Source organism: Anolis carolinensis, unplaced genomic scaffold (genome assembly GCF_035594765.1).
Source record: "Anolis carolinensis isolate JA03-04 unplaced genomic scaffold, rAnoCar3.1.pri scaffold_11, whole genome shotgun sequence".
NCBI classification, from domain to species: Eukaryota; Metazoa; Chordata; class Lepidosauria; order Squamata; family Dactyloidae; genus Anolis; species Anolis carolinensis.
In genome coordinates, this window is record NW_026943822.1 from 17,800,465 (window position 1) to 17,820,895 (window position 20,431).

Consider the following 20,431-nt stretch of genomic DNA (forward strand, 5'->3'; position numbering starts at 1 on the left):
TGCAGTTCTCTGTTGGACCAGGAGATGTTGGGGTCGTGGAGAGTCAGCCATGGAATTCCCAAAATCACAGGGAAATGGGGAACCTCGGTAACAAAGAAGGAAATCTCTTCCATATGTTCCCTTATCCACATCCTGGTGGGTTCCGACCACTGACTTACGGGGCCCGTTTTGAGGGGGCGGCCGTCTATGGCTTGCACCACACGGGCATTCTTGAAGTCATGATATTGTAATCCCAGAGAGTCGGCATACTCTCTATCAATGAAATTGTTGGTAGCTCCAGAGTCTATCATGGCGTGGATCATGACGGGTCCCCTTTTTGCTGACCATAATGTGACCACGAGAAGGAACAGGACCCCGGTTGGCGGCTCTTGGATGGATTTTTTGACCGGGTTGGCGAGCCTCTCTACACCCGGTCGTTGGCTTCCCCCGCCGGCTGTGTGTCAGTCGGCTCAGACGTCTTCGTCTCCGTGGAGGACGCCGCCGCAAGACGGGCGGCAGGCTTCCCTTTGGCTGGGCACTCTCTGGCGAAGTGGCCCCCGTTCCCGCAGTACCAGCAGAGGTTTAAGCGTTGACGACGGGCCTTCTCGGCGGCATCTAGTCTGGGACGCACATTGCCCAACTGCATCGGCACCTCCTCGCCTCCTCTGGGGTATGGGGTTGGCGGTGGGGGTCTCCAGACCGGACGTGGCTGAACGCTGGCGGGAGCGGGGGGTTTTGCCCCGGCTCTACCGCCCTGGCCTCGAACCCACTGTTTCCTGTTGGCAATCATGACTTCAGCCCGTAAACATTGATCAATGAGTGCCTCGAGGGTCTGGGGAGGATCCACCTTGGAGATTTCTTCCAGCATTTCAATGTTGAGACCCTCCCGGAATTGTCCCCTGAGGGCTACATCGTTCCAGCCGGTGTTGTGGGCCAGCACTCGGAACTCGGCTATATACTGAGACATAGGTCTGTCTCCTTGGAAAAGGCGACGGAGTTTGTGACCGGCTGCCTCCAAATTGTCCTCGATTCCCCAAGTCTCCTTGAGGTGGTCCAAGAAGTGTTGCGCTGATCTTAGGTGTGGAGAGGCTTGGTCGTACAGTGCCGTCGCCCAGCTGGCCGCTGGCCCGTCTAGAAGACTGTAAACCCATGCCACTTTGATGTCTTCTTGGGGAAACTCGGCAGCACGGGCCTCCAGATAAGCTTGACATTGGCGACGGAAGACATGAACCTTAGAAGCTTCTCCAGTAAACTTGGTTGGCAACGCCATGGCCGGAAGACGAATTCCGCGTTCCTTCAAACCCCTTATTTCTCCATCCTGTGCATTGAGCTTATCACGGATTCGGTCCACCTCATCCTTGTCGATGGTGTAGGTAATCGGCTGGCCGCTCGGCCCAGGTACGACTCCGGTAGACATTCTGGCCGAGGTTAATTGGTGCTTAGGGTGGCGGAGTCAAACTGTCAAGACCCAGGCTGCAGAGCACCAATAACCATACACAGAGGCCAGAATCTATCTAATATCTTTATTGAAGGAATATATAAAGTTAATAAAAACAAGTGTAGGAAATGGTCCAGAATTAGACCTTTCAGGAAAGGTCAGTATTAGTCCAAAAAGGCAATGTCCAATAAGAAATATTAAGGTCCAAAGTTGTAATCCAATAACCGAAACACTCACTTTGCCAAGCAAAGTGAGGGGAGATGACAAGGTCCTTTAGTCCATGAAACTTGAGCGAGGCTAGGAAATAACTTGATACTTGAAACAAGGCTTGAACGTGGAACAAGGTAACTAAGAACAAGAGCAAGGTCCGTGGAATAACTTGATAAAATCCGTGGAACAAGGCAAGGATTGATCCTGGGAAACAAGGCAAAGTCCGTAGATAAACAAAGGCTGGGAAGCAAGGCGAAGGCTGGATAGCAAGGCAAGGCTTGAGCAGGAGCGAGGCTTGAATCGGAGCGCGCTGTCCAGACACAACTCGCTCCGTAGGCTGACGAATTGACTCCGCGAAGTTACTACGCGGGTAAAACACCTAAATAGAGTCTAACTTTCCCGCCGAAGCAGTTCTCTGGGAATCAGAACCGAAAGCTAAACTCTGAGACCAGATGTGAGACTCCCCAAAGATTCTCACGAGAAGCAGTCTTAATTGGCCACATTCTTAGCTGCAATCCTCGCACTCCTGCGCGAAGCTGATTCCAAACTTCTCTGTTGTTTACAAAACTCCCGGCGCAAGAACACGGGAGAAGTAGGCTCTGGGCTTGTTTGACATACTTCTGGGAGACAACTTTCTTGCAGGTGCAAGGTTCCCAGATCTGCCTGGGAAAGATCTGGCTGAGAAGAATCCAGTTCAGACTGGGAAGGTAAAAAACCCAAGTTTTCATCTTCATCAGGAATTACAATGTCCTGAGCAGGACTACAAGGCCCATGGGTCATCACATCGCCCTTGCTCCGCGAAAGACCTGTTGTTTTGACCCGCAGGCCCAAACTCCACGACTGCAACGAATGCCAGTATCCTCTGCAACAATGCTGGGCATGGCATGTCTTGCTCCTCATTCTCGTTTTTCCTGCTGCTTGGCTTTCAGGTAGAATGAAACTGCAGGACTGGCTCTTACCCTCGGCCTGCCTTGGGTGGATTCGGCAGACATTTCAGAGCCGATTGCTGCCAGGGATTTCGATCGATTGCCGGTTCCCACAGAAACAAGCAACTGTACAGACGCCCCGACGTCACGTTCACCTGATTTGACCTTCTCACTACCGATACCTTTGCCTTCTTTTCACATACAGAATACTACATGCCCCAAAGAGGTTTGCAATAAGTTCTCTCCTGTTTATTTTATTTTATTTATTTCCAATATTTATATCCCGCCCTTCTCACCCGAACGGACTCATTTCGGCTTACAACACTGGCACAATTAGGTGCCTATACAAAATCAATCAACAATACATAAAATCAGTTAAAAACTATTAAATACGGGTTCCTTTCATAGCTGTTTCGTGGACACACTGCGGCATCTTCATCACCCTCTCATTTGAAATACTGCTTTTAATGTCCAAGAGCAGTGATGACTAGAAGGAGATATAAAGGTGAATTATGGGCCATGTTTCAGTAACTCTTTTGGAACGAGGAAATGAAGGATTCCCTTCACTGCTTTTTGACAACAGTATCCAGTTCTTCCATTTATATAATAGCTAGCTGTGCCCGGCCACACGTTGCTGTGGGGTTGTCTGGTGGTGTTGGTAAGAAATAGTTGAGGTAGTGGTGGTATTGAATGTCTGTTGTATGGTTGTCTTTATATTTAGTATGCATTTGGTTGTTTGTGTACTGTGAAAGTGGTGAGCGTAGAGGGGGTGTATGTCCCTGTGTAGTATTGTATAGTATTTATACGTTGTCCATGTGTTGTGAATGCTTGGATTGTGTCCTGCTGCATAGTAGAAAGGGTTGGGCTGGATGGCCCTTAGGGGTCTCTCCAAACTCTTGTGCCTGGGCTGAGTAGGTTGCTAGGAGACCAAGTGGGCGGAACTTAGCCTTGTAACTGGCAGCAATTGGATAAAAACAATTATTGCTCTCCCTCTAATTAGGACTTTATTTTTCTTTTCTTTTTGTTGTATCAACCTAGAGCCATCGATGATGGGTTGTGTTGTCAAATTTCAAGGTTGGGGGGCCTGTAGTTTTGTTGTTATGTCCGGTGCCCTGATTCCATCACTCTTTTATATATATAGATATAATTTCATTCTTATACGCCGTCCCATCTCCCCGAAGGGACTCAGGGCGGCTTACATGGGGCCAAGCCCGGTCATCAACAATATAAAAACAAGCAGTAAAACAAATCAAACAACAATAAAACAAGTTCTAGAAACACATACAATACATACTGATAAAATCATGGATAAGATTTGTAGGAAACTGGGCCAAAGTGCTAGTTATGTTGATATCATCAGGGAGGAGTGGTATTCCATTTTCCAAGCAGTTTTGATCCGGATGCAGAAATAATGGGGAAACCAGCAGGTTGTTAGGAATTGTGGGAGTTGAAGTCCAAAACACCTGGAGGGACAAAGTTTGCCCATGTCTGGTCTAAACTGTAGAATTAATGCCGTGTGTCACCACTTTAGCTCACATGGCTCAATTCCAGTTACATTAGAGTCTCACTTATCCAAGCTAAACGGGCCGGCAGAAACTTGGATAAGCGAATATCTTGGATAATAAGGAGGGATTAAGGAAAAGCCTATTAAACATCAAATTAAGTTATGATTTTACAAACTAAGCACCAAAACATCATGTTATACAACAAATTTGACAGAAAAAGTAGTTCAATACGCAGTAATGTTATGTTGTAATTACTGCATTTACGAATTTAGCACCAAAATATCATGATATATTGAAAACATTGACTACAGAAATGCATTGGATAATCCAGAACCTTGGATAAGCGAGTCTTGGATAAGTGAGACTCTACTGTATTATAGGAGCCACCAGCGGCTCGGTGTGTTAAAGCGCTGAGCTGCTGAACTTGCAGACCGAAAGTCACAGGTTCAAACCTGGGGATTGGAGTGAGCGCCTGCTGTTAGCTCCAGCTTCTGCCAACCTAGCAGTTCGAAAACATGCAAATGTGAGTAGATCAATAGGTACCGCTCCAGCGGGAAGGTAACGGCGTTCCATGCAGTCATGCCTATGGCCACATGACCTTGGAGGTGTCTACGGACAACGCCTGCTCTTCGGCTTAGAAATGGAGATGTGCACCAACCCCCAGAGTCGGGCACGACTGGACTTAACGTCAGGAGAAACCTTTACCTTTACTACTGTATTATAAAGCACTGTGCCATGGCAGTTAAAGTGGTGCAAAACTGCATTGATTCGACAGTGTAGATGAACTTTTAGAGACCCTTGCTGACTAACTGCAGATCATCTGACACCTTTCTACTAAGCAGCATCTCTTTGTGTTGATAAAATGATAAAACATCCGAAACGAAATTAGCCGAGAGCCAAAGTAGAACAACAGCAGAATAATCCACCTACACCTTTTTCAAAGCAAATGCCAGATTATCTGTATCCACATGATTCATTAACACTGTTATACAATAGCCTACAGATAGATACCCGGCTATTTTCAGTATTCCCTGTCACTCAGGGATGCTTGTTCCCGTTTTACAAAACAAATGGGCACTGGTTTCCAATCAGAAAGGATACGTGTTATTCTCCTGCAACAAAGAAGAACCATTGTGTGAGATGGATATGTGTGTGGGTTGTGGAGATGAACTGGTTTCTAGCCATGTTTATACAGTGCAATGAAGATAGAAGCAAGTTTGGACACTTTCCCCGGCTTCTCTGTTCTAGGATTGTGATGCATCGTGGCTAGAAGTCCAAAACACCCAGAGGGCTGAAGTTTGCCCATGCCTGGTCTACACTGTAGAATTAATGCAGTTTGTCACCACTTTAGCTATGGGATCAGGGTAGCTATAGTCTTGGAAGTCCTTAGTCTTTCCTGCCAAATAGGACTAATGCTTCAGCCAACTACAATTCCAGTTACAGTAGAGTCCCACATTATGTCTTTGTGTCAATAATAATAATAATAATAATAATAATAATAATAATAATAATGATAAATGATGATGATGATGATGATGAATTTATTACCCTCCTCTCCCTGTGGCTCAAAGCAGGAAACAACATCATTACAACAAGAGATAAAATATTATTATTAATAATAATATTGTGGTGTAATACAATGTAATAATAATAATAATACACTATTATAATTGTATATTTATATTACATGTATTGTAATTTGTATCGTACAATATAATAATATATAATGCTTACTAGCTGTGCCCAGCCACACGTTGCTGTGGCGAAGTATGGTGGTATGGGAAATAAAGTATTGAGGAATTGGTGGTAGTTAAGGTAAAGGGTCCCCTGGGCTGAGTGGGTTGCTAGGAGACCAAGTGAGCGGAGCTTAGCCTTCTAACTGGCAGCAATTGGATAAAAACAATTATTCCTCTTCCTCTAATTAGGACTTTATTTTTCTAGACGCATGGCTGAGGGGTTGTGATGTCAATTTTCGAGGTTGTGGGGTGTTTACTTTTGTTGTTTTGTCTGCTGCCGTGATGCCATCACTCTTTTATATATATAGATATAGTGCTTATATTGCGCTACAGTATACCAATACAGTAGAGTTTCACTTATCCAAGATTCGCTTATCCAAGGTTCTGGATTATCCAATGCATTTTTGTAGTCAATGTTTTCAATATAACGTGATATTTTGGTGCTAAATTCGTAAATACAATAATTACAACATAACATTACTGCATATTGAACTACTTTTTCTGCCAAATTTGTTGTATAACATGATGTTTTGGTGCTTCATTTGTAAAATCATAACCTAATTTGATGTTTAATAAGATTTTCCTTAATTCTTCTTTATTATCCAAGATATTCGCTTATCCAAGATTTTGCCGGCCCGTTTAGCTTGGATAAGTGAGACCCTACTGTATTATAAAGCATTGAGCCATGGCAATTAAAGTGATGTAAACTGCATTGATTCTACAATGTAGATGCACATATGATCTTCTGGAAACCAAAGTCCAAAAAGGCCCTTTCCCGCAGCTTGTCATATTTCCTACTAAAACTATATTCAGTTTTTAGTAACCAGTTCCAAATTTGCATCTGTATTTGCAGATCAGCAGGTGCGAAGTGCGTTAAAGCGCTGAGCTGCTGAACTTGCAGACCGAAAGGTCCCAGGTTCAAATCTCGGGAGCAGAGTGAGCGCCCGCTGTTAGCTCCAGCTCCTGCCAACCTAGCAGTTGAAAAACATGCAAATGTGAGTAGATCAATAGGTACTGCTCCGGCGGGAAGGTAACGGCGCTCCGTGCAGTCATGCCGGCCACATGACCTTGGAGGTGTCTACGGACAACGCCAGCTCTTCGGCTTAGAAATGGAGATGAGTCGGACATGACTGGACTTAACGTCAGAGGAAACCTTTACCTTTACCTTAGGTGTTCACCAGGCAACGATACCTCCGGGTTGTTGTGTGTTTTCCGGGCAATATGGCCATGTTCCAGAAGCATTCTCTCCTGACGTTTCACCCACATCTATGGCAGGCATCCTGAGAGGTTGTGAGGATGCCTGCCATAGATGTGGGCGAAACGTCAGGAGAGAATACTTCTGGATACGTCTACACACAACAACCCTGTGATCCCGGCCATGAAAGCCTTCGACAACACAACTACACCTCCCTTTTTCAGGTGACAGGTGAAGTGGCCAGTGTTCAAGCAACGCACCGAAGCCAAACCCTGATAGAGGACAGAAGACGTTGCCGATTGCATCATCTACTTAGACTATTTCAGGTACTTTTTATGCACACATCCGCCACATATTTTGTATTGAGGTCATGCACGGAAGGTGTTTTCTCTTTCTTCCTCACTTCACCACACTTTGAGGAGGCCTTGACCTATTAATCCAGAAACCCTGGCTTACATATCCAAAGGAAAGTAGTTCAGGGCTGAAAAGTGGGTCTCCTTGATATTTTAGCACTGCGACAGAAGGAGGTCCCTCGCCTCTCCACGGAGACGTGGAAAACCTGATTAACAGCAAGCGACCGGCCAAGATTCGGAGCCTTGCTGTTGAGTTGCTAGGTAGCGGTTAACCAAACACAGAAAGCCAGTGTGTACATTCCTGCTGCTCCGCGCCGAGTTAAATATTATTCCAACCTAACAAATGGAACTGGCAACAAAACATGGCATTGTTGGGAGCGCTCCTGTTCAAGACGATCAGCCAGATGGTCATGTCTTCTGCTGTGATGTTCCATGCTCTCTTTCCTTCCCCTCTGTTTTCCTTTTATCCCAATGCAATTCAAATTAATACTCTTTTTAGTCCCACTTCTTAAAATCATCCCAGTTCATCTCCCTTCCTTCCCATTGTCCCCAGCTTAGTCCAATTGCTGCAAATAGAGTTCAAAAGTATTTTGTACGCAGTTACTGTATATACTCGAGTATAAGCCTCGTTTTTCAGCCCTTTTTTTAGGACTGAAAAAGCCCCCCTCGGCTTATACTTGGGTGAGAATCCTGGTTGGCTTATATTTGGGTCAGCTTATACTCGAGAATACATGGTACATTTATTATTTTTCTATTATTATTATTGGTATTATTACATTCATTATTTTTCTCTATTATTGTTGCTACTTTACATTTATTTTACTTTATTATTATTATTATTATTATTATTATTATTATTATTATTTTATTATGACACAGCAAACAATATAGACATGCTGGATTTCGTATCACAAAATCACAAGTGTCTAGGACTGTGTGATGTATTTTACTCTATTATTATTATTATTATTACATTTATTATTTCACTCTGATCTTGTTGTTATTATTATTATTACATTTATTATTTTTCTCTATTATTGTTGCTACTTTACATTTATTTTACTTTATTATTATTATTATTATTATTATTAATACATTAATTTTTTTAATACAGTAGAGTCTCACTTATCCAAGCTAAACAGGCCGGCAGAAGCTTGGATAAGCGAATATCTTGGATAATAAGGAGGAACTAAGGAAAAGCCTATTAAACATCAAATTAGGTTATGATTTTACTAATTAAGCACCAAAACATCATGTTTTACAACAAATTTGACAGAAAAAGCAGTTCAATACACAGTAATGTTATGTTGTAATTACTGTATTTACCAATTTAGCACCAAAATATCACGATATATTGGAAACATTGACTACAAAAATGGTTTGGATAATCCAGAAACTTGGATAAGTGAGGCTTGGATAAGTAAGACCCTACTGTACTTTTTATTAAGATTTCTTTTATAATACAGTAATAATATAATAGTAATAAAGAAGAAAAAGGAAAAGCAAAAAGGAAAAAAGAAAATAGAAAGAGAAAGATTAATATATAGATATGAAAAAAGGGACATAAATAGAACAGATTTAAGACTGCAAGTTAGAGTATCTATTTTGCTATGTGCATTACCTACACTAAATTGTTTATTAATACATTTATTATTTCACTCTGATCTTATTATTATTATTACATTTATTATTCTACTCTACTCTGGCCACAGGGCAGGACTGTATCAGCAAGATGTGGCACGAAGAATGAATGAAATAATGAAATACCGTATATACTCGAGTATAAGCCGACCCGAATATAAGCCGAAGCACCTAATTTTACCACAAAAAAGCTGGGAAAACATTGACTCCAGTATAAGCCGAGATACCAATAAAATTACATTAATCGAGGCATCAGTAGTTTAAGTGTTTTTGAATCTTTACATCAAACTGTAATTTAAGATATGACTATTCAACTCTGATTAAATCGTTATTTTCATCTTCTTCAATGTAAATGTGTTTACGTATCCTTTTAATTAATAATAGAGTAAAATAATACATGTAATAATAATAATAATAATAATAATAATAATAATAATAATAATAATAATAATTGCAAAACACCTGGAGGGCCAAAGTTTGACCATGCCTGTACTAAATTACAGTAGAGTCTCACTTATTCAACACTCACTTATCCAACATTCTGGATTATCCAACGCATTTTTGTAGTCAATGTTTTCAATACATCGTGATATTTTGGTGCTAAATTCATAAATACAGTAATTACTACATAGCATTACTGCGTATTGAATTACTTTTTCTGTCAAATTAGTTGTTAAACATTATGTTTTAGTGCTTAATTTGTAAAATCATAACTTAATTTGATGTGTAATAGGCTTTTCCTTAATCCCTCCTTATTATCCAACGTATTCGCTTATTCAACGTTCTGCTGGCCCGTTTATGTTGGATAAGTGAGACTCTACTGTATATAAGTACTAGCTGTGCCCGGCCACGCGTTGCTGTGGCAAAGTCTGGTGGTATGGGAAATAAAGTATTGAGGAATTGGTGATAGTAAGGTAAAGGGTAAAGCTTTTCCCCTGACATTAAGTCCATTATAAATGGGTTATATAGCTGTGTGGAAGAGCCTTGAGTCTACACTGCCATATAATCCAGTTAAAATCAGATAATCTGTATTTTATAGGCAGTGTGGAAGAGGCCTAAGTGAGGCCTAACTCTGCCTGTCCTGAGTGGGCTGAGTGGGTTGCTAGGAGACCAAGTGGGCGGAGCTTAGCCTTCTAACTGGCAGCAATTGGAATAAAAACAATTATTCCTCTCCCTCTAATTAGGACTCTATTTTTCTTTTCTTTTTGTTGTATGAACGTAGAGGCATGGATGAGGGGTTGTGCTGCCAAGTTTAGTGTTTCTGGGATGTGCAGTTTTGTTGTTTTGCCCTAGACCGAAATTTCATTACCCTTTTATATATATAGATGCAACGGATCCCTACTATGCGCTGCAACAATGCCTTTTCCTGTAACAGCAGATGGGATTAACCCAGCTTTCAAAGGTTTGAAAATAATTAACCTTTTATTATTCTTGATTCCACCCACCCACCCAAAAGGGCTTGCAGGCTTTGCCAAGTTTCAATCCCATGTTTTTAAAAGAATAGCTTAAACAGCCACCCCTGAAGGCATTGGTTTATGACTGGAAAAGCAATTTAGCACAACCAGCCCCCTTCCAATAACATGTTTACTTAGCAAATTGTTAACACAACGCTTTAATATTTTGTCCGTGTTTTGTGTTATTCTGGAAGTACAGTCAGCCCTGAACGTACAGTGTGTCTATGACAAGGTCTCCTCGACGCATCTTTCTTGGATGCTCAACCTATGGAGGAAGCGAGATAAGTACACATTGCCTCTTCCAAAGGACACAAAGAGGGAATATTTATCCAGACTCCGAGTCAAAGAGGTTCAGCTCCGGCTTGGCTTTCCAGATCAGAAGAGATACCCGCGGAACACAAGCCTCCCTCGTCTACATTTTGATTTGGCAAAAACAAGGCTGTGTTTTAATAACATCTAAGACAAAAAAACAAATTCCAGTCCGGCACATTTTCTCAGCAAAAGCAGGTCACATAAAACCAGCTTCAATGGCTGGAGTAAAAGAGACTTAAGGAAGGAGGCAAGAGTATGGCTGGAGCTTGTGAAAGTTTACAACTCTAATAATAATAATAATAATAATAATAATAATAATAATAATAATAATAATAATCAGAAACTCCTCAAAGCACAGCAGACAAAAAAATCAGTACAAGAAAACCGTACTACAAACTAGAGCTGACAGCTGGCACAACAAAACATTGCGTGGAAAGTTCCTTGACAAAATTGAAGGAAAAGCTGATAAGGAGAAGACCTGGCTCTGGCTCACGAATGGGACCCTGAAGAAGGAGACAGAAGGCCTGATCCTTGCAGCCCAGGAGCAAGCCATCAGGACAAAGGCAATTCAGGCCAAGATCGAAAAATCAGCTGATGACACAAAATGCAGACTGTGCAAGGAAACCGACGAAACCATTGATCATCTCCTCAGCTGCTGTAAGAAAATCGCACAGACAGACTACAAACAGAGGCACAACTATGTGGCCCAAATGTTTCATTGGAACTTATGCCTCAAGTACCGCTGATTTCTGGGCCTGAATATATTGCACAAGATTTCCCTATCCTAAAATGATACATTTTAATATATTGGGTTTATGGTTCCCGTCCCCTTGATCTGGTCATTTAAGTGTGATTTATCGTTATAATTGTACTATTTTATCTTGTTTAATAATGTGTGTTATGTCGTTATGTAATGTTGTGTGGCTTTTAAGACTGTAAACCGCCCTGAGTCCCATCCGGGAGATAGGGCGGTATATAAATAAAGTTTTATTATTTATTATTATTATTAAGTACCACCTCCCAGCAGTAAAAAACTGGTGGGATCACAAACCTGCAAAAGTATTGGAGAATGAGCACTCTGAGTCCCCTTCGGGGTGAGAAGGGTGAGATATAAATGTCGCTAATAATAATAATAAAACACTATTGAAAGACATGCATCAAGATACACAGAGTTAAAATACAAGATAAAATCCACTGATGACATGCAGATTAAAATTAGCCATTTAAAATATATGGAATGGGATTAAGGGAGGCATAAAGGGAGATTATCCAGCTCCCTGTATGTCTTTCTGTATGGATCCGTAGATTGACTCTTTGCGAAAACACATCCATTATATTAACCTTTGGGTGGCGAAAGCCTGTGGACAGATATCCTAAGGGAGATGGCAGAGATAAGGTGTGCAATTCACAAAGAAAGGCAGCTGAGTGTCAGGGCAAAGAGAAGCAAGAGAAGTCCATCTGGATCCCTGCCGGAGGAGGCAGGCGCGATAAGGCCATTGTGCTTCAGCTCCCTTTTAAACACACCAGTCAAAGGAGGCATTCATGGAATGGAAGCCGGGAGGAAAAGCAATTCTGTTCCCTTCGTCTCGGAAAGGTCATCTTGATTCCAGAGGCAGAAAGATGCCAGTTGGTTCATTGAAAAGCGGCTGAAGCAGAATCAGCTTGATAGCGAAGAGGGTCAGGCTGAGCCGAATGGTAAACAAGAGATATGGGAGAGGTCTGGAGGTGACAAAAAGCCAACGAAACCAGGCCCTTAAGAAATGTGTCACTCACACCAAAGCTTTCACATTGTGTTTCTTCTTTTTTAGATTTTTATTTTATATCATCATCATCATCATCATCATCATCTTTTTAAAAAGTACGTCAACAACATCACTTTCATACACCGACAGCAATCCTATCATTGGTGCGGTTCAAGGGGCTCTTTGATTGGAGGTGAACTATACATCCCAGCAAGTACAACTCCCAAATGCCAAGGTCTATTTTCCCCAAACTCCACCAGTATTCAAATTTGGGCGTATCATGTATTTGTGCCAAGTTTGGTCCAGATCCACCATTGTCCGAGTCCATAGCACTCTCTGGATGTAGGTGAACTACAACTCCAAAACTCAAGGACAATGTATACCAAATCCTACAAGTTTGATTGTAGGTGAACTACAACTCCCAAATGCCAAGGTCTATTTTCCCCAAACTCCACCAGTATTCAAATTTGGGCGTATCATGTATTTGTGCCAAGTTTGGTCCAGATCCACCATTGTCCGAGTCCATAGCACTCTCTGGATGTAGGTGAACTACAACTCCAAAACTCAAGGACAATGTATACCAAATCCTACAAGTTTGATTGTAGGTGAACTACAACTCCCAAATGCCAAGGTCTATTTTCCCCAAACTCCACCAGTATTCAAATTTGGGCGTATCATGTATTTGTGCCAAGTTTGGTCCAGATCCACCATTGTCCGAGTCCATAGCACTCTCTGGATGTAGGTGAACTACAACTCCAAAACTCAAGGACAATGTATACCAAATCCTACAAGTTTGATTGTAGGTGAACTACAACTCCCAAATGCCAAGGTCTATTTTCCCCAAACTCCACCAGTATTCAAATTTGGGCGTATCATGTATTTGTGCCAAGTTTGGTCCAGATCCACCCCATTGTCTGAGTCCATAGTGCTCTCTGGATGTAGGTGAACTATAACTCCAAAACTCAAGGACAATGTCCACCAAATCCTTCAAGTATTTTCTATCAGTTGTGAGAATTCTGTGTGCCAAGTTTGGTTCAGTTCCATCACTGGTGGAGTTCAGAATGCTCTTTGATTGGAGATGAACTATAAATCCCAGCAACTACAACTCCCAAATGCCAAGGTCTATTTTCCCCAACTCTACCAGTATTCAAATTTGGGCGTATCAGGTATGTGTGCCAAATTTGGTCCAGTGAATGAAAATACATCCTGCATATCAGGATATCAGTTTTTAGCCGAATATCCGGATCTTCACATGTCTCTACAATCGGAAATCACAGAATTTTTTGTCTGAGTTTGTTCACTGGTTTGTTCCTGATTGGTCAGTCCCTAAAAAGAAGGTGACACTTGAGTTGAAGGCAAAAACTTTGTCCTGGGAAGAGGAACTTCGTCCTTCACGTGTTTAATGAAGTTTGTGCCAGAAAACGAAGTTCCTGGGGTTCAACAAGTACTTTCACATTAAGTAATGAAACAGGAGCAGAAACTTTCAAACCAGGAACAGAATGTCATCATTACTGTAGTTAGACCTTGTTGTATGGCCATCTGTGCAGATAGGTTTTGTGGTGTACTTGTGTCAGGGAACAACCCCCCACCTTTGAAGTTGACTGTGAACTTGTGCGCGCCCCCCCCCCACCTTTGAAGTTCACTGAATTGAATTAGCGGTTGTTTGATATTATTACTGTTGTATAAACCTTTGTTTTAACTTCTGTTTTATCATCTTCTTGTGTTTTAAACTGTGTGTATTGTTTATGTATTTGCATTGTTACTTTTGTAACATTGTGAGCCGCCCCAAGTCCCTACGGGGAGATGGTGGCGGGGTATAAATAAAGTTTTATTATTATTATTATCAACACAACGACGTTGTATGGCACAGCGAACAGCAAATATTATTATTATTATTATTATTATTATTATTATTATTATTATTATATCAGATATATTTACATTATGATTCATAACAGTAGCAAAATGATAGTTATGAAGTAGTCATGAAAATAATGTGATGGTTGGGGGTCACCACAACATGAGGAACTGGGATTTGGAGTGCTAGATATCTGGATACCAAAGTTTTCCCTCTTCAAAGAAGTAGCCCTTTGGTGCCTGTCAATGCGCTGCATATGACACCTGAACATCATGCCCAGAGCCCATGGCCAGCCAAGCTGTTCCATATTAATCGTGCTAAAGGCCAGGACTTCGGACTGTTTGGTAACACTGAGTATGTCTCATTCCTCCGCTGCCACTTGATCCCTGGTTTCAGGTGAATTGCTGGCTGAAAAAAGAGCCAACAACATCATGAGACTGGAGCGTTTCAGAAGAGAACGAGCAAAACATATTGTCTCATGCACCCAAAGTTTTCATTATATAAGAAAGACAGCAATTGCATTCAATACATACCAAATCGTATTGAGGCTGGTGCCAGTTTTCTGTGCAAATGAACTGAGCTTCAGTTTAGGGATTCTAATTTATCTTATCTCTTCCCGCATTCCCTTCATCCCCTTTTAAAAGTTTATTTAAATTGCTGCAAATGGAGTTGAAATCACAAATGTAGTTTATACTCTGTCATCTCAGCAGGTGCAATAAATAATAATAATAATAATAATAATAATAATAATAATAATACATCACACAGTCCTAGCCACTTGGGAAGTGTTCGACTTGTGATTTTGTGAAACGAAATCCAGCATATCTATCTTGTTTGCTGTGTCATAAAATGAAATAATAATAATCAGACCTCAAGATTGAACTTCAAAGATTCTGGCAGAAACCAGTACAGGTGATCCCGGTGGTGATGGGCACACTGGGTGCTGTGCCAAAAGATCTCAGTCGGCATTTGGAAACAATAGACATTGACAAAATCACCATCTGCCAACTGCAAAAGGCCACCCTACTGGGATCTGCACACATCATCAGAAAATACATCACACAGTCCTAGACACTTGGGAAGTGTTCGACTTGTGGTTTTGCGAAACGAAATCCAGCATAACTATCTTGTTTGCTGTGCCATACAACGTCGTTGTGTTGATAATATAATAATAATAATAATAATAATAATAATAATAATAATAATAATAATAATAATAACCTGCTCTGGCTCACGAATGGGACCCTGAAGAAGGAGACAAAAGGCCTGATCCTTGCAGCCCAGGAGCAAGACATCAGAACAAATGCAATCAAGGCCAAGATCGAAAAATCAGCTGATGACCCAAAATGCAGACTGTGCAAGGAAACCGACGAAACCATTGATCATATCCTCAGCTGCTGTAAGAAAATTGCACAGACAGACTACAAACAGAGGCACAACTATGTGGCCCAAATGATTCATTGGAACTTATGCCTCAAGTACCACCTCCCAGCAGTAAAGAACTGGTGGGATCACAAACCTGCAAAAGTATTGGAAAATGAGCACGCAAAGATACTGTGGGACTTCCGAATCCAGACTGACAAAGTTCTGGAACACAACACACCAGACATCACGATTGTGGAAAGGAAAAAGGTTTGGATCATTGATGTCGCCATCCCAGGTGACAGTCGCATTGACGAAAAACAACAGGAAAAACTCAGCCGCTATCAGGACCTCAAGATTGAACTTCAAAGACTCTGGCAGAAACCAGTGCAGGTGGTCCCGGTGGTGATGGGTACACTGGGTGCCGTGCCAAAAGATCTCAGCCGGCATTTGGAAACAATAGACATTGACAAAATTACGATCTGCCAACTGCAAAAGGCCACCCTGCTGGGATCTGCGCGGATCATCCGAAAATACATCACACAGTCCTAGATACTTGGGAAGTGTTCGACTTGTGATTTTGTGAAACGAAATCCAGCATATCTATCTTGTTTGCTGTGTCATAAAATAAAATAATAATAATATTATAATAATAATAATATACTTTATTTATATTCCGCTCTATCTCCCTGAGGTGACTCAGGGTGGATTACAGAACACATATATGGCAAACATTTAATGCCATTACACAGTTAACAAGCGCAGACAATACATAGACTGTTAGCTCCAGCTTCTGCCAACCTAGCAGTCCGAAAACATGCAAATGCGAGTAGATCAATAGGTACCGCTCCGGCGGGAAGGTAACGACACTCCGTGCAGTCATGCCGGCCACATGACCTTGGAGGTGTCTATGGACAACGCCGGCTCTTGGACTTAGAAATGGAGATGAGCACCAACCCCCAGAGTCGGACACGACTAGACAGTTCTCAATACACAAGAAACCCCAGGAATCCTTCGTCAGAAATGAAAGCCTCCTCATCGATAGACTCATAAATAAAATGAGTTTAGTCACAGTTGCCTGGCTCCCTTTGTCTGAACCGTTGCATAACACCAGATTGAGTCAGACCTAAAGAGATGTGTATCATGAGCCGCTTTAACTAAAGGAAAAAGATGCAGTGGGCTCATTTCTCTGCTATTTGTTCGTCGTGATTGTAAAATCTAATAAGAAAAGAAGAAACAGCCACGGAAAGGACTGAACAGGAAGGAGCCGGTTGCTACAGTGATATTATCTTCCCACCTATAGGAAAGCCAAGGAGCATCTCTCCCAAAATATTATCAAGAAACATCTAGTAAGTGATGGTGTTTTCTTCTGAAAGCACTCTGGAATGCATCAGAATGCGAAAGTGGAGATAGGAAAAAACTATAGTTCTCATATCTCACAGTCAGCATTCTGGAAGCTGTAGTTCAAACAACCAACATTTTCAAGCTTTACTAACTTGGTTGCTGTGACTTTTCCAAGCTGTATGGCCACGTTCCAGAAGCATTCTCTCCTGACATTTCGCCCACATCTATGGCAGGCATCCTCAGAGCTTGTGAAGTCTGTTGGAACCTCTGAGGATGCCTGCCATAGCTATAGGTGAAACATCAGGAGAGAATGCTTCCAGAACACAGCCATACGGCCCGGAAAACTCACAGCGATCCAGTGATTCCAGCCATGAAAGCCTTCGACAACAAATTTACTAACTTGATTGATGGGATTATGGTGAGATTGTGATGTCTTCTTTCACATGTAGTTTTCACACAGTGTTGCCACCAGCTTGTATACTTTGTTATTTATTGGTTGTTTAATTTCTAGCCCTAGCCTAGGATTTATTCTGAGATAGACTGCCTTTGACTTCCTCAAAGGCTAGGGAAATGTGATTTGTCCAAGATCACATGTTTGGGCAAAAATTTGAACCCTGATCCCTTAATCCAACACTCAGAACCCTGGCTGCGCTAGCAGTTTTGCACATATCGAGGTCGGGAAAAGTGTGGCACACCAGCAGCATGTGGCTTCCAAGACTTATTTTGAAGACTCTTAAATGTCTCTAGAAACCTTCACTGAAACTTTGATTTTGTTGCCTCCAATTCTTAGAATGTACATGTTCAACTGTCCTATGTGTTCATGTTCTTCTTCTTCCCCTAATTCATAATAATATTTGTTTAAAAAAAAAAAACGAGTAAAAAACAACAAAGGATTCCCCCAGGCAGGAAGCAGCCAGGGCTCTGAGTGTTTGGAGTACTGAAGCTGCAAGGCTACTCCGTGCTAATCAAGGAGGCCAACTGCAACGTTCACACTTGCCTCATCTTCTCCGGCTTAACAGTCTTTCGGAGTTTTGGAGCAACTGAGATGTTGTTAGCTCCATCTTCCCTAGCTTGACGGTCTTTCGGAGTTTTGGAGTAACTGAGATGTTAGCTCCATCTTCTCCAGCTTAACAATCTTTCGGAGTTTTGGAGTAACTGAGATGTTGTTAGCTCCATCTTCTCCAGCTTGACAGTCTTTCGGAGTTTTGGAGTAACTGAGATGTTGTTAGTTCCATCTTCTCCACCTTGACAGTCTTTCGGAGTTTTGGAGTAACTGAGATGTTGTTAGCTTCATCTTCTCCAGCTTGACAGTCTTTCGGAGTTTTGGAGTAACTGAGATGTTGTTAGCTCCATCTTCTCCAGCTTGACAGTCTTTCGGAGTTTTGGAGTAACTGAGATGTTGTTAGTTCCATCTTCTCCAGCTTGACAGTCTTTCGGAGTTTTGGAGTAACTGAGATGTTGTTAGCTCCATCTTCTCCAGCTTGACAGTCTTTCAGAGTTTTGGAGAAACTGAGATGTTGTTAGTTCCATCTTCTCCAGTTTAACAGTTTTTCAGAGTTTTGGAGAAACTGAGATGTTGTTAGTTCCATCTTCTCCAGTTTAACAGTTTTTCAGAGTTTTGGAGAAACTGAGATGTTGTTAGTTCCATCTTCTCCAGTTTAACAGTTTTTCAGAGTTTTGGAGTAACTGAGATGTTGTTAGTTCCATCTTCTCCAGTTTAACAGTTTTTCAGAGTTTTGGAATAACTGAGATGTTGTTAGCTTCATCTTCTCCACCTTGACAGTCTTTCAGAGTTTGGGAGATAACTTTCATGTTTCCCTTGAACGTTCTCATTTCCAACCAAAAGGGATACAATCCAGCACCAGATATTATCAGATGTTGCCAATGAAACCTATGATTCAGTTGCTTACTGGTTTGTTTTTTAATAGCTTTGTACTATGCAACCACCACACTGTGGCCTTCACCCTCTGTTATATAACGGTGACTCAGATACTTCAAACCTTCATGCTGCCTATGTGGGTTCCCCTCCGCAACCCATCCGCCCACTTCCAATTCCACAACAGTCTTGTTGCTGCTCCCATATAAGTAGCGAGATGCCAATAGGAAATGCAGGCTGCTAATCCAGTTTTGATCCAACTTCTCATCACTTTGTCGCTTATCCTCATCTCCTTCCAGAGATACTTTCATACCTCCATAATGCATCTTTGTATTCAGACTAACTAACAATCCCTCTGATACCAGGTTGAGTGTCCCTTCGCATAAATAACATCTGCCTTATTGACCAGTTCCTGTGATGTTAAGGTAAAGGTTTTCCCCTGACATTAATTCTAGTTGTGTCCGTTTCTGGGGGTTGGTGCTCATCTCCCTTTCTAAGTTGAAGAACCAGTGTTGTCCATAGACACCTCCAAGTGTTGCATGAGAAAACCAGCCCCAGGTCCTTGGGATGTCTAGTTTACCTGGGCCAGGTCCCCACTAACTGGAGTCTCCTTTTTCTTCTCTTTTTTCCTTCCCTTCCCCTTTTTCTTCCTTCCTCACTTTTTTCCTTGCCTCCTTTTCTTCCACTCTACTTGCCTTCGTTCCCCTTTTTCCTCTGTCTCTCATGTATATAATTTACCCGAAATGTTCCATGTTTTTCCCTATGTGTTCCTATTTTGCTTATATGTTGTGTTAACCTAATGTTTTATGCTCCTGAGATCCCCATTCCTTCCCTTTGGGGGAAACCTTGTTCCTGAACCCAAAGATGTCTTGCATCCCACACAATTGCATAGCCTGGGGGGAAAAAGAAACCAAGCTGGGAATTTCCTAATCAATTTCCAGCCTCACCCATCTCTTGGACTTTACCTGGACATTGCAACACAATAGCTTACTCTGGCAGGGCAATCACCTCTTCTTGCCCCCTTGGGGAAGAACTAATTTTACCACCTGCGCCTTTGATGAACGGGACCTCTTGCATCGGAAGGAGATCTGCATGTCTACAGCCAAACCCATCCTCAATCTTTTTTGCATGATTGTATTAATATATGATGTTTTGTTTCTCTGGGGTCTCGAACCGCTCGGCCAGCACTATTAAGGGGCCATGCCATGTTCATCTCATAAGACAATAGCATTCCTGGGTAGGGCCAAAGATGCCCTCAATCACTTTGTTATTTTTCCTTTTCAGTAAAAGGAACCCCATTCATCGACACTTAATCATCCTTTGTTCCCAGCCCACGCTGGCCAGTGGCTGTGACTGGTTAGAATTAGAGGCTTATTTTTATTTATTTATTTATTTCCAACATTTATATCCCGCCCTTCTCACCCGAAGGGACTCAGGGTGGCGTACACAATTGGCAACAATTCGATGCCTACACATAATTAAAATATAACAATAAAAATC

At 41.8% G+C, this 20,431-nt stretch overlaps 1 protein-coding gene across 6 annotated transcripts in view; it reads left to right on the plus strand.

The window, feature by feature from the left end:
* Positions 1-20,431, plus strand: part of leo1 (LEO1 homolog, Paf1/RNA polymerase II complex component) — a 113,580-nt gene that overhangs the window by 44,811 nt on the left and 48,338 nt on the right. Inside the window, exons 13-15 of one of the 6 annotated variants that reach the window (XR_010000961.1) lie at positions 2,557-2,779; positions 7,214-7,315; positions 10,637-11,744. The exons of 2 other annotated variants lie outside the window; for them this stretch is intronic. The gene's annotated coding sequence lies outside the window, so the exon portion shown is untranslated. Of the gene's footprint in view, positions 1-2,556; positions 7,316-10,636; positions 11,745-20,431 lie in introns of those variants that run through there. 3 more of the 6 variants (XR_010000959.1, XR_010000960.1, XR_010000963.1) reach the window with 3 other exon arrangements.